This window comes from Phlebotomus argentipes, unplaced genomic scaffold, assembly GCF_947086385.1.
Source record: "Phlebotomus argentipes unplaced genomic scaffold, Phlebotomus argentipes genome assembly scaffold_18, whole genome shotgun sequence".
NCBI classification, from domain to species: Eukaryota; Metazoa; Arthropoda; class Insecta; order Diptera; family Psychodidae; genus Phlebotomus; species Phlebotomus argentipes.
The window spans coordinates 16,973,567-16,986,899 of record NW_026776177.1 but is presented as its reverse complement, the minus strand read 5'-3'; the positions used below and the strand labels follow the sequence as shown (position 1 = coordinate 16,986,899).

At 42.3% G+C, this 13,333-nt stretch overlaps 1 protein-coding gene and 1 long non-coding RNA gene across 2 annotated transcripts in view; one reads left to right on the top strand and one right to left on the bottom strand.

The window, feature by feature from the left end:
- The window catches only part of LOC132260446 (uncharacterized), a 59,009-nt gene extending 48,690 nt beyond the window's left edge, over positions 1–10,319 (bottom strand). Inside the window, exon 1 of the long non-coding RNA XR_009468367.1 lies at positions 10,187–10,319. This is a non-coding gene — a long non-coding RNA (uncharacterized LOC132260446). The remainder of the gene's footprint in view (positions 1–10,186) is intronic.
- The window catches only part of LOC132260442 (homeobox protein prospero), a 104,648-nt gene that overhangs the window by 24,108 nt on the left and 67,207 nt on the right, over positions 1–13,333 (top strand). The gene's annotated exons all lie outside the window — the stretch shown is intronic.

The following is a 13,333-nucleotide window of genomic DNA, read 5'->3' as shown; positions in this document are numbered from 1 at the left end:
TAAATTATTCCGCAACTCTTACACCGGCACGCATTTTTTATCCCGCGCCTCACACTCCCATTTGCATATTCCTCTCAGTCGCATTTTATTATTTTATATTGCATTGTAGCACTATATTTAAATTTGTGTCACAGTGTGAATTAAAATAAATGGAATTCACGCTGGACATGTAAACAATCACAGCCCTGGAAGGGGTTGCTGGGGTGAAAAAGTGTTTATATGCACACATTTGCTCTCCGCTGGGAGCATCCCTTGTCTATGACCTTCAGGTGTCAGCTCAGACACCGTCCCGGATCGGAATATCGGAGGCGAAGTGCGTTCTGGCACGCGCTGCTCTGGGGTGAGTCCCAATCCGGGACAGTCAGACCCTCTTTCAACCCCTGAGTAACTTGTCTGCCACGGGATGGATTTATATCGCTTGCGGTGGGCCATAAATAAGGCATCCCGACTGCAGAAGGGCGCCCCGGAATGACAGCAATTGAGAGAGGCAGAAGTCGAGACCTCGAGGGCTCTTCAAAGAGTCTTTAAATAACCTTTTCTCCCAATGACCATTACAACACTCTCAATTACCATATGCCAAATTCCCAAAACTAGGCGTTTGATCTCGTCCCACAGGAAAAGCGCCAAAGCTCAAGAGAACCATGACGGCAGAAAGCCGGATCCTTTTTGACCCTCAATCTCAAACTTTTGATCCTCAGGAGTCCCTCTCTCTTTTCGCCCCCTCATAAAATGCCAGTTTGTATGCATGAAGTGTTTTTCAAGAGCACTTTTTGGGCTCCACCTTGGATGGACTCCCTCTCTTTCACCCACAAGCATTTTATTACTCTAATTTATTTACGGATTAATACCATAAGCACGGCTTCATGGGACTCCCGGTGTTTTTCTGGGGCGCGCGCTGCAAGTAAAAAGTTAACGTTCCCACCCATTATGCTTCGGTATGAGCGAACATCAGCAGAGGTGCGGTAATTTCCTCGTCGTGTCCAAATGGTTGTAGTTTATATACACTTAATGACTTGAAAATAGACCCAAAAGAATTAACTTGGATTTTCTGGATGCGGGAAATTCAAATGGAAATTGTTTCATTACATCATTAATATTTCACCTCCACTTTTTACATCCCCTCGCGCGGCATCAACTATACATTTCCATTGCGTATGTGCTTGATATGGTAACAAATTGAAAATCGCGGACTGACACATTTTTGCATTGCGGGACTGCAAAAAGGCATCGCGTCTAATAGTGAAAGAATTTTTAATTAGAGCGCATTTGCTCATTTTCACTGGTCGCTCAAAAGCTCTGGAATATGAAATGCTCGAATTTTCGGTACAATAATTCATAAATTGGGTATCAAAATTAGCTTCGTCGAGTTGGTTTTCCAAATATATGTGTATAAATACACCAAAGCCCCAACACAGACCCAGACCAACAAGTTGCAAATGCGAATATTCACGTATTCGTGGCGCAATATATAAAATTTCCCACTTTTGCACATTGTAACTTGAGTAAATTTGCATAAATTGCGCCGTGTACATCATTTATTGTATGAAACGCGCCCGGTGAATTATGAGCAAGAGAAAGTCATCATCAACCCATCCGCATCTTCTCTCCCTCAATTTATTTATAATTATGCATATGAATCTCAGCGCTGGGCGATTTCCTGCAAAATGCAAAAACACACCCGAGAGAGCGCCTTTTTTTCCCTCCCTTCGCCCCAAAATCTAGTCTCAGTGCCTCGGCAAAATGCAAATTTTAGAAAACTAATTTAATATAATTTAACACTCTGGACTACACGGAACACAGCGCGAGAGAGAGAGAGTCCTGGAAAGTTAATTATGTTCGCAATAGGTAACTTTCTAATTTAATTACCTAGCATTTAAAGGTACTTTATTTTTTGCCATGCACTGTATTTTGCATATCAAATCGCAAATATATCATGGAAAACTTTGTGAGATGCACTGCCACTGAAAGAGACCGGAAAATAGCCACGAATGACAAACATGGAAAAATTACAGTCGCCACGAAAGCATTGGAAAGAGAAAAAAGTGCATTTTACAGTGTAAAAGTAACAAAAAGGAGGTAAAATATGAGTAACTTTTTACCCATTCACGATGATAGAATAGTGCATTAACACTTTAAACGTGTAAGTGCTTTGCTTTTATCGCCAAAAAATGACTCTATGGGTTTTTAAAAAGGGTTTTGTTCCATTCAGAGGATAAAAAAGGATTTCTAATATAGGCGCTGCAGTAAAATCTGCTTTAGAATGTATAAATACATTTAAAAATGTCCAGAAAGAGAATAAAAACTCTCTTTAGTTACACTTGTGTCAATAAATTGCTCACTTAATGAAAAAACTGACTCATTTTCATTATGACAACACAGCCGAAGGATTTTTTTTTTAGCTTTCATCTCATCTACTTACAATCCAAAATGATATTCAAACAAGTATAATGTATTTTGGGCCCGAAGAATGGCTGGAGTACAGAGAAGAATTAATATTAAAATATTCATTTAATGCGCAAAAATTCCTTGTCTTGCCGGCACTCCATCACGGGCGGGCGGATGGGACGAGAAAGAAGCCGAGGAGTGGACAGGAAAGGATATGAGGAACACGATTCAGGGTCGAGCGGCAATTACTGCTCAATTAAAAAGTGCTGCAGGACCCTCAGCACGTTAATTCCATCCTTAAATATATAATTTTTAAGACTCTTTTCGTGTTTCATATCACGGGTGAAAACCTTATTCATCCCACGGGGGTGGTTCGCGTGCGGGGCGGGGGTTGAAATGTTAATACACGGAGAGATGGTCGCTAATAAAAAGTCTAGTCACTGAGCGGCACCCGCTGTGGACGGAAAAAATCACACACACGTCCCCAAAAGGAGACGGCGCGGCTGCAAAAAGTGACTGTCACAGCGGAGATGGCAAAATAAATGAGAAGAGCTATTCATTAATTTTGGTATTCAGAATATTTTGCGGCCTGGAGGAAATGTTTATTCAAGAGGCGGCCCTCAAGTCCAATATTTGCTTTCTGCCCAAAATTTAGTCGTCTAAAGAGGCGCACTTTTTTGCCCTGTCCACAAAGTGTCTTCTCGACTCGGACATAAATCTTGCCATGACATTTCTGCTCCCCCTCGGCGTGTGTCCCCTCAGATCTGCACCCCCCGGGGCGTGATGGACAGCAATGGGGCGCGCTGTGGGCCGGCGAGAGGGTGGGCGACCAAAGAGACACCGCGCGCGATGAATGATGAGAAAGATTTGTGATGTGAATAATAATTTTTCCACCATTTCCGCATCACTTTTCATGTGTGAATATATTTTCATGAATTTGAAATTAAAGGGCAACGGTGAGAATCAGCGGTAGGAATTTTTCACCACCCCTATTTCGAAATTGCGCTGAGCTTTTTTTCCCCGAGAGAGAGAGGGAAAATAGAACACACATAATATAATCTGTAATTTATTCCTACACACCGATTCCCAATCATATAACTTTTATCGCGTGTGCAAGTGTTTTATTTTCAATTTCCCGGGGGTTAATCACACAAACACTATAATTATGCTGAGGTTTCCGCTTTTTTGCGACACAATTTTACCACCTTCTGATCAAAAATCAATATATAGAGTTCATTTCCTCTTAAAATAAGAGATGACCTCTTGTTAATTGAAGTTTTTCTACATTTTCCGCGCTCTGATTAGTTGATGGGCCGAACACACCTTTTCGATTTCACCATAAAATCCGATGACATCAAGCCAAATTTGATTGATGAACGTCATTTAGACGCTGCATTGGAAAGTGCTGCAAAAATGCTTCTCATGTTGGCCTAGAGTAGGATTTTATGGTGATTTTTAGAATATGAAAAATTTAATTAAATTCATCACAGTCAATTGTGGCAATTCGCCAGCTAGTTGCCAACCCCTCGGCAAATATCATATGCGCATCCTAATATTAATATGAATTTATTTCACCATCGATTGATTTTTCTGTTAGAAAAAAAACAAAAAACAAGCAAAACAATTGATAAGCAAGAAAATAAATAAAATATGAGCAAATGTTTAAAATATGGTCAGAACTGTGCGTGTGTTGCGGAATAATTTGTCGAGTGGTCAAAGTAGAAAACCCAGGGACATAAATTGAGTGGAGAAAAAGTCTCACGAACGTGTGACGACCCGAAGGGATTGGAATAAAAGGGTTACGACGGTTCTTAGAGGGTAGAAGCGGAGGCAAGATGATAAATAGAGGTTGAAAGGAGCTCAACAACGGTCATTCGGTCCTTTGCATTGGCTTTTATCTCCCACCGAAACGGGTTTCATATATCTTTTTGTGTGATCCTGAGAAAAGGGTTTATCCCTTGTCTGATTATCAGGGTATCTCCCTGGGATGCTGGCATGGGGTTTGTGCCGAAAAATCTGCCCGAATACAAGGCTATTTGATCACTTTCTCGCCCTAAACATGGCGAGAGTTAATAATTAAATTTTAATTAATATTGACGCAATTTGATGGATAGCTTCAAAAGCCGAAATCCTAGTGATTTGACATTGTCGCTAAAATATTCCGCAAGCCCGGCTAAAACGTGAAGTTGGGCGGAGAAAATGTGGTTTTCGGAGGTATAAAATTTCCCTTGAACAAAGATCATCTGAACCGACCCGCTTGATTAATCACCCCGCAATTGGGCGGGGGTGTAAAACGGAAAATGAGATTATTTTATAAATTTTCATAAACAAATACTGGGCAACTTTTCTCCGCCACCCAGAGCCATTTTTGGCCTGTCCCAACCGCAAGACAAATGATAAATTAATTACGATTCCTAATCAAAATCGGCCACACATTTGGCCACGGAATCCCGGAGAAAGACGGGTTGTAAAATTTGAATAATAATTCAATATCAAATTGACCCAATCTCGGACTGGCCAGAAGTTTGTAAATGTATTTAGGCCTTTTTTGCCCCCGAGGAATCGCCCCCAGATTGACTGAGGGTGAGCGAAAAGGTGAAAAGTTCAGGGTGTAACTTTGGCAAAAATTTATTTATCAACAATTTCATTTGATTTCGATGGAAAAAAGGGAAGCAATAAATGAATCAGGCGAAGTGGAAAGACACAAAAGAACTGCGAATGCGATCAAATGAAAGGTTTTGAGCTGGCGAAGTGGGTTAAGCCATATTTCTTAACCGATTTGCAGCGTCTTAAGTTCAGATTAGGGGTATTTTTCACGTTTCCAAGTCCTTTGAGCGTCCCAAATTTAACAACTCAAAGAAGACCATTACTTAAGCTCTTACGAATGCAATGCACATTTTTACTTCATCCTTCGTGAAAAATACATCGTTCTGGCTTTTTTTTATGATGATTAGAGAGATTGGAGCGCGAACTAGTTGCGATATAGTTGGTGAAAATTAAAGTGCATCGCGGGGAGAGATTTGCACTTGTGGGGGATGCAGATGGGGGGCGTCGGTGGGGTGTGTGTGTGGGTGTGAGCCTCTATATCCGGGTATTGATTCACCCTTTTCAAGTCGATTGGATGTCACAAACAGGCTCCCAGGCTGGATGGATGGCATTTTGTGCACAAAAACGTGCACGATAACCCCAGCTCCGCAACTCACCCCCCGCGGGCGTCGCGTACACCTATTTTCCATCAGTCTGTCTGTTTTTGGGCTCTCCACGATGCAATTGCATCGGAGTGCGCCTCTTTTTGCATTTTCCCATTTTATAAATCCTCCATCCGCACACCCGAGCGTCCCTCGGCCGCCCCAAAGACCAGTGGCTGCACATTTTATATCTCTCCACATCCTCGCTGCAGGAAAAGCACCAGCGCCATTGCATTTGTGCGTTATATGCAACTTGCATTTTTGGTGCATTTGCATTTTGGAGCATGTATGCGTTGGAGTTTTAAACATGGAAACGATTCCAGGATGGTCACATAAATTTACAGCGCGGACCACGGAAAAGCCAGGGCCGCTTTCGATGCCTTTAAGCATACTTCAGCAATCTTACCACAAATTCAAATACCTTCTGAAAATCGCTTCAATTCTGCATTGTTAAAAGGCTCTGCTCAAATATTTGCCCTTTGAGTGCAGGATTGTGCACTAAAAGCCAGATGATTTGATGGATGAAGACGCAGTTTTGGTGCATTTTGCGGTGTTGAGAGAAGGAATCCCCCATTCAAAATGGATTATTTGCCACAGGAAGCGCCTCTGTCGGCTCGTCAATCCATTATGTACGACACTATACCATACAACCAGGACGCCAATGCATGGCGCTCAGACGGAATGATGCGTTCTCCAATTCCGAAGCCAAATATTTTATAAAATGGGCACATCTCTCTGCCGAATTGCGAGTCCACCCTACGTTATCGACCCACACGCCAACCCTCCGCATTCCACCCCTTATCTCGCCGGAGAAGCTGCCTTTTTCCGACCAACCCCCGTCCACAAGCGGTCGTCCTTCTTCGGCTGACGCCCTTTGTCAGCTCCCTGCCGCTCAGGCCGTCTCTTTTGCCGAGCTATCGGCACAGGGTGGCAACGCAGTTGCTCTCAAGAGGGTGATTTTTTGTGAACATGTGTTGGTGAGGTGAAATAAAATTTTCCCTCCAAAGACGAAGGAGTCCCCTAACCACCAACAGATGTCACTCCACACTGATTCCTATTAGCTTTTGCACAACACCCGATAATCTCATTGGAGTTAATTGAATTGCTCTCATTCATCTGTTGGTAAGAATATTGAGAAATTTGCCAATTCACAATAGGGGTGAAAAACACTTGAGCACTTATTGATGCCAATTGACAGCAAAAAGAAAATCAAGTGTTCGATTGCAGACAATATGAATTAATTTTCTTTTAAGGAATCACAAGAAGAAAGAAGAAGAAATTATCATAAAATAAACTTAAATGGAGATTTGCGCTTGACGATTTTTAATACAGCATCAAAGATCAATTTCCTCTTCTCAATTCTCTAATACTCTTCCCCACAAATTTAGGAGTCAACCGAGGGATTTCACGGCAATCCTCTGACTTTGTGGACTTGTCATTGAGCCGGGGGAGAAATGGTCATCGCATGAATTTAATCCTGAGCACTGATTAAAGACGGACAATTCGTTACACTTTTAATCTGGGAGAAAAGGGGTAGATTTTGGGCAATTGAACGTCTTCTCGGCAACTTGTTTGAATCTTCGGCATATCAGGAGAGCAAAGCCGTGGAAATAATTAAAATGGGAAGCTGCAGCTTAAAGGGTGTGTAGGTAAAATTTACTTTTATCGCCCCAAGGATGGCAATATCGCTGCATTTGGGGTGGAATTTACGCTTGACCACATCGAATTCCTCACCGGCCAACTTTAAGGTAACTCGCAGTGGACTTTAGCCTCGGCCGGCAAGTTTAGCAAAATATATTTAATCGATTTCATGCTGTATAGGCAATTGGTAACTTGTAAGACTTCTCAAAATTGCCCAGGTCTGCCGAGAAGGAACACAGAACCCGCCCAATTCCAAGCGGCACTACATCATGTGCGGCGCTATGCTTCTCCCCCACCACGCTGCTTATTTAGAAAACTTTCCCAAGAGATTGTAACTTTGCCAAGTTCTCGCAACTCTCGGCTGTGCAGGAGAGCAAGTTGGCCGCCCGCATTAATTCACTCCATCGCACTTGACCATCGCCAATAAATCACGAGGCAATATGATAAATTCGCTCACTCGCCCGGCACGAGATGAAAGTGCGAGAATGGAATTATTCGTGAAAAAAAACCCGCGTGGGTTTTGCCATAAAATATCACTGCAAGTTCCGTGTGCAATTGCCCATGATTGCACCGTGTGTGCCCTTTTGATCTGCCTGTATTTTATTAATAAAATTCATAAGCCCAAAATCAAAGTCAAAAGATTTTTGCTACATTATTGCATGGAATATGAGAACAGTTATTAATATTTGCAGTCTGTTTGCACTTTGATAGAAACCTGTTATGCGTCACACTTTAATATCCGACAGAGAAACACCTTTTCACCCGCTCAAATGGTTGTCGCAAGACTCAAAAATCCCTTTGGACGATTGAAATTTTGCTTAATGTGTAAATTCACATGTTCTCCCCAGTATTTCCATGTGTATCGAACTTTCGATTACCATTCGAGCTTTTAAATGCGCAATACGAACTTTCTAATAGCAAACTTGGCTGAATGGATTTCCTCCTCTCTCTTTTCTCTCCTTCTCACGAGCTCAAGAGAACTTCCAATATCCACTTCATTAAACTCCTGATGTACTAACTTTCCAACTCTTCGAGCTGTGCCTGGGATTTTTCCACCTCGCCTTGGAAGAGCACAATTGCGAGCGAGAGAGCTTAATTAACTTGCGAAGCTCTCTTGACGTCGAGGGTGGAAATCTATATATGTATATCAAACTGAGAACAAACAAATATCCAAGAAGATGTGTGAGAAACAAGCAAATTGGTCCCCAATTAGTTGTAGGACAAGAAAAAGCCAATAAAAGTGCCAAGTTGATCAAGACAAACACCAATAAAGGTCCTCCATTGTGGGCTTTCTGTGCACTGAGAGGAAAATCGGACTAAATTAAGTCGATTTCGTCAAAGAAACCCAGAATAATCAAATAGATATGACAATTCAAGTCCTTGATTTGTGTAAAAACTCGTAAATAAACTTTAAATTCGCTCTTAAAATTCAGTGTTTTGGATTTGAAAAGAAGATAGAAATTCTTTTAGAAATATGCTTTCTTGTTTATTGCCCATGAGTACAGAAAAACATATTATTTTAAACTAAATTTCAGTCTGATTCAGCACAAAAATCACTTTGTTTCGAATATATTTCGAAATCCCATTAATATTGACAGAAAAGGAGTTATGACTAAAATTCAATACACATTTTAATGCTTAAAACGACTTGAAAATGTATTAAAAATGTATGAATTTTACTAATTTATTTCTCTGAGTGTGATTGGACACTCGGCGACGTAGCAAAATTTCCCCAAAATTCGAAACATTGATTTCTCGGGGTTTTAAGTTCAATTAAATTGCCGCGGGGGCGCCACAGGGGGTGGCTGGCGAGGGTGACGAGCGGGTGGGAATTGCATCACGGGTGAATGTAAAACGTAAACTTGTCATTAAAAAGCTTCGGATGGACACAAACTAATTGCCAAAGGAGATTACATGCTTTCAGGGCAGCAAATTGCTTTTCAGTAAAGATTAACATTTCTTAGGAGCGTGTCTGTTGCGCTGCGCAGCCCTTTTCCCGCTCTGTGAAAATTGCAATATGTGCGCGGTCGCGTGAGAATAAGTCGCACCTTTCCCTATTATAATCATCCGTTCTTCGCCACCCACTCTCGGCTCATTTGACAAATACACTTGATAACATTATCGAAAGGCAAACAAAGATTTTGAGCCCCACTTTCGTACCCTTGACGTACGCAGAGTGAATGCTTCAATAAATAAATTTTATTAAGGCAGACGCGTTTTTTTTTATGGGGGCAAGATATTAATTTTATCATCGCCTGTAGTACCTCCATGTGCACTTTCCGCGCTGTATATTCAGTATTCATACTTAAGTGATTATATCTCACAGTTTTTCCTCCGCGCACCACTCTTACAGCGACCATAAGCCGCTGCGACGCCGCCTGTCGCCACCCCCTTGAGCATTTCGAGGAGAGACACTCAGCGCGATGTGTGATAAGAGAATTAGATATGGGTCGAGCGCCATATGTTCCGTTTCGCCGACGAAAAGTTATTTGTCGTAATGGAAATATTGACACAGGCACGTGAAAAGCAAATATGGAAGGCTCTGCGCATCGATTAGTAATTCCACCCTCAGCCACGCGCGGGGGGTGGTGGCGAAGGAAATCACCTCAAGAGACAAGTCCCCCGAATGGGGCGCTTCTTGGTTGAAAAGCTGCACAAGATTCATTCTCGCCCTTTTACGCCGCTTTTCACAGCATGACTGCTTTCTTGCCAACAAGAGAATCTACTTAAGTGCCGCTCAACCCTCACAATTGGGGTTTTCCTCTCATCGGGACGAACGTGGCGAAGGCCATAAAGTGAAATCACTAGCAATAAATGCGAAAGTGCATGAGGAGAGAATTAAAATGAAATTTAATCGATTTCCACTTAGACAATCTTCTCGGCCCCACAAACTTTATTTCTCAGGCCAAAGCAAACACCATGAAAAAATCCCACAAACTCCCTCGTCACGGCAGTGGGAAACTTGTACTCACCAAAAAACCCACACTGGCGGCCAGGAGAATTGGCGCAATGAGAGGAAAGCAGCTTCGTGGTGGATTTTCCAGATTTTACTTGGTTTTGTTCAAGAATTCACACAATAAAACATGTCCACGCGATCGTCACACAGAGAATCAAAACAAACCCTCACGCCACTCTGTGGTGAACACTCGAAACATTGAATCACCTTTGCGCCACTAGCGCCATTCTTTCAAACTCAGACAGTGTCCGCCATTCAGTGAAGAATTTCTGGGTACTTTCGCTAATTCAATCTTCAAAAATAATCAAAAATAGTGCTTTACATACAGATCCTTCTGAGGAAAACACAGAATTTTATTTAGTCGTTCAATGCAGCCCCTAAATTAAATGCGTCTTTCTGTGTTTACCGCCACATTTAACATGAAAAGAATACAAGAAAAGTATACACGAAATTCTTGGAATTCAGAGTTTAGAGCCAAAATTCTGTATTTTCCTTGGTATTTTCACTAAATCTGCAAACATTTCTTCTGGTAATTTGAGTGATAAAGGCTTGGATGAAGTTGTCAGTTGGTTGTGAAGTGGTTTCTTATGGCATCAAGAAACAACTACAGATTCGAGCAGTTCTGGGAATAAGACACAATATTAAGTCCGGAAGTGACAGAAAGTGGCTGAGCTCGAAGTTAAGCCATATTATCTGACTTATGGAGAATATTCAGTTCGCTGCAATGAGGTAAATTAATTGTTGGATTTTGTGGATTATTGAGCTTTATTTTTTCTCTTGATGGAATTGCATTCTGTGCAGAAGAAACGCACAGAATTGCCACACTTTGAGCATATTTTTGCAAATTAAAACGTCTGTCCCTATAAATCCTGCTGGGAGTGTTGCTAGGCGAAAAGCAGCCCCTTCGAGGCACCACCTGAAGAATAGCCGTGTGAGAAATGTGCAGAATGCGGTGTAATGGCGTGAAATTATCTAAATAATTGGGGGTGATGTTTTGTGCAATGCACACATAAGGCGGCGCTTGAGGTGCATTTTAATTGCAAGCGTGTGCAATTTTCACATTAGGAAAAGGCATTTTCGCCTTGCCCGTGTGGCGGCTCAAGAAAGTGCAATTGCATGCCAAGTTTCGCGCACAAATCGCGCCCCCGCGGCAGAGAAACTTTTCCCGCGCGCACCGCGAATGTCGAGATGGGAGAGAAGACACGATGCGGTGGTGAAATGAAATAAACAAATAAATTGCACGTTCAAGGCAAAAAACATTCCCAATTTATTTCTCATACAACCCACCACGTTCGCTCACCCTTGGCGCTCGTGGGGCGTTTTACACACGCGTGCTTTTATGGCGGGGAAGATCAAGAAATCTCACTTTTGCGAGGGTGGTTAAAAAGAATAGCAGCCACACTTAATTTTCCTCATCATTTCGCTTTAGGCGCGTATTTAATGTTTTACGACTCGTTACATTCAAACACCACATCAATCGCCTTATATTGCTGAGGCACCTCGTAATATTTATTGGCAGCAATATGCTTCCCGCAAGATCTAAAGTTTTTGTGGTGGCAAAAAAGTGTTGGTCCATCATGGCAGAAAGTACACAATTGGATATGAGGGAGAATAAAATTTTTATTCTTCGGCGCATTGTTCGCATCTCAGTTCGTTGATGTACGTGAATTTATGCCCATGCGAAATTTTCCTCCGCCTGAGTTTTCACAGTTGGATTTCGGGGGTGAAATGTTGGGAAAGATGTGCTGGAAATCATGACTGTGTGCGGAGTTTCGTGGTGAAATTTTCGCGCTCTCATCAGCCTCGGTGGGAAGCTTAATGTACCGAGATGGAAGAAGTGCGTCGTGCATGTGTTTCAGCAACATCCCTCGTGAAAAGAAATGCCATTAAAGATGGCAAAAGTATCCATGTCATACACATAAACAGTTTATAAATACATCAACTGCGCGTGAATTGCGGAGGAAATTTGATTAGAAAACTTTCTTGCTCTTTTATTGTGCTCACTTTTATGCCAGCTCAGCAACATATTTTCCACTTCACGTGGAAAGGCTCAGGCGCCCCTCGGGAAAGAGCGCACACATCAAATTGCGGGATGGAGAAATATATTTTTGACACAATTACCCAAATAATAATGTTTTCCAATTTTATTTCCGCGCGGGGTCGTCCATGTGGTGTGGATGGCCAAAAGGGTGGGCGATCGAATGTGAAAATTGTCTTTGTTGTGTGCCCGGAGAATGCTGAGAATTGGCGGCACAGGAGGGTCAAATGGTCGCCCCTGTGGCCACTATATTTAGATATGATGGACAATAAATTAGAAAATGGGGAGAGTGTGAAAATGTGCAAAAGGAAATCGATTTTAAATTGTAACACTCTGAATTATGTTGATTGGGAAAGTGTCACAGTTATTTGTGCGCGCACTTCGGGCGGTGTGGGGAAAATGTGTGTCATCCTCGTAAAAATGCCCAGCCAGATTGTATCGCTCGAGGGGTGGAAATTGAGTGTGGCGGAGAAGGCGATCGTGGGCCAAATCAGATGGACTCGATGCTTCACCCCCGCAAAAATCTCTTCCCCCACAAAAATGTAATCTAATCTCACCTTTCCCGCGATGGTCACACCCTGACGCGCGGTGCGTTTCGGAAATAACTTGAGCATTCTTCGACACTCTCTTAAGTGGACATCAAAGGATTTTCCACCCTCCGTTTGTGCGCCCCGCAATTTGCACCGTAGCTAATGAGGCGGGAGATATTGGCTGTGGCGAGTGACAGTAACGCATTATAATTACTTCTCCGGACTGCGTGTCGCTGCACTCATAGAAGGATACTCGCCTGGCCGTCCTCAGATGCTGATGAGTGCGTCAGAGTGGCAGTGAAGCACGAGAGAACAGGATGTTGAACCTGAAGTCTATCGTCGGCCTTTAAAGGACAAGCATCGATGCGACACAGTAGTAAGATAGCCTTTGTGCTGTGGAACTTTGCGCTGTAACTTTAACAATGGGTCCTGCAGAATCACTGTAAAATTAATGTGTAGCGGTTTACAAGTCAGCCAATTGAGGGAGTTAAAGAAGACTTATCGAGAAATAAAATACATTTTCTCCATTGTCCGGCGTGGAAACATTCTTTATTAACTATTTCTTGTCTTCTTAAAAAAAATCTGACAGAGAAGC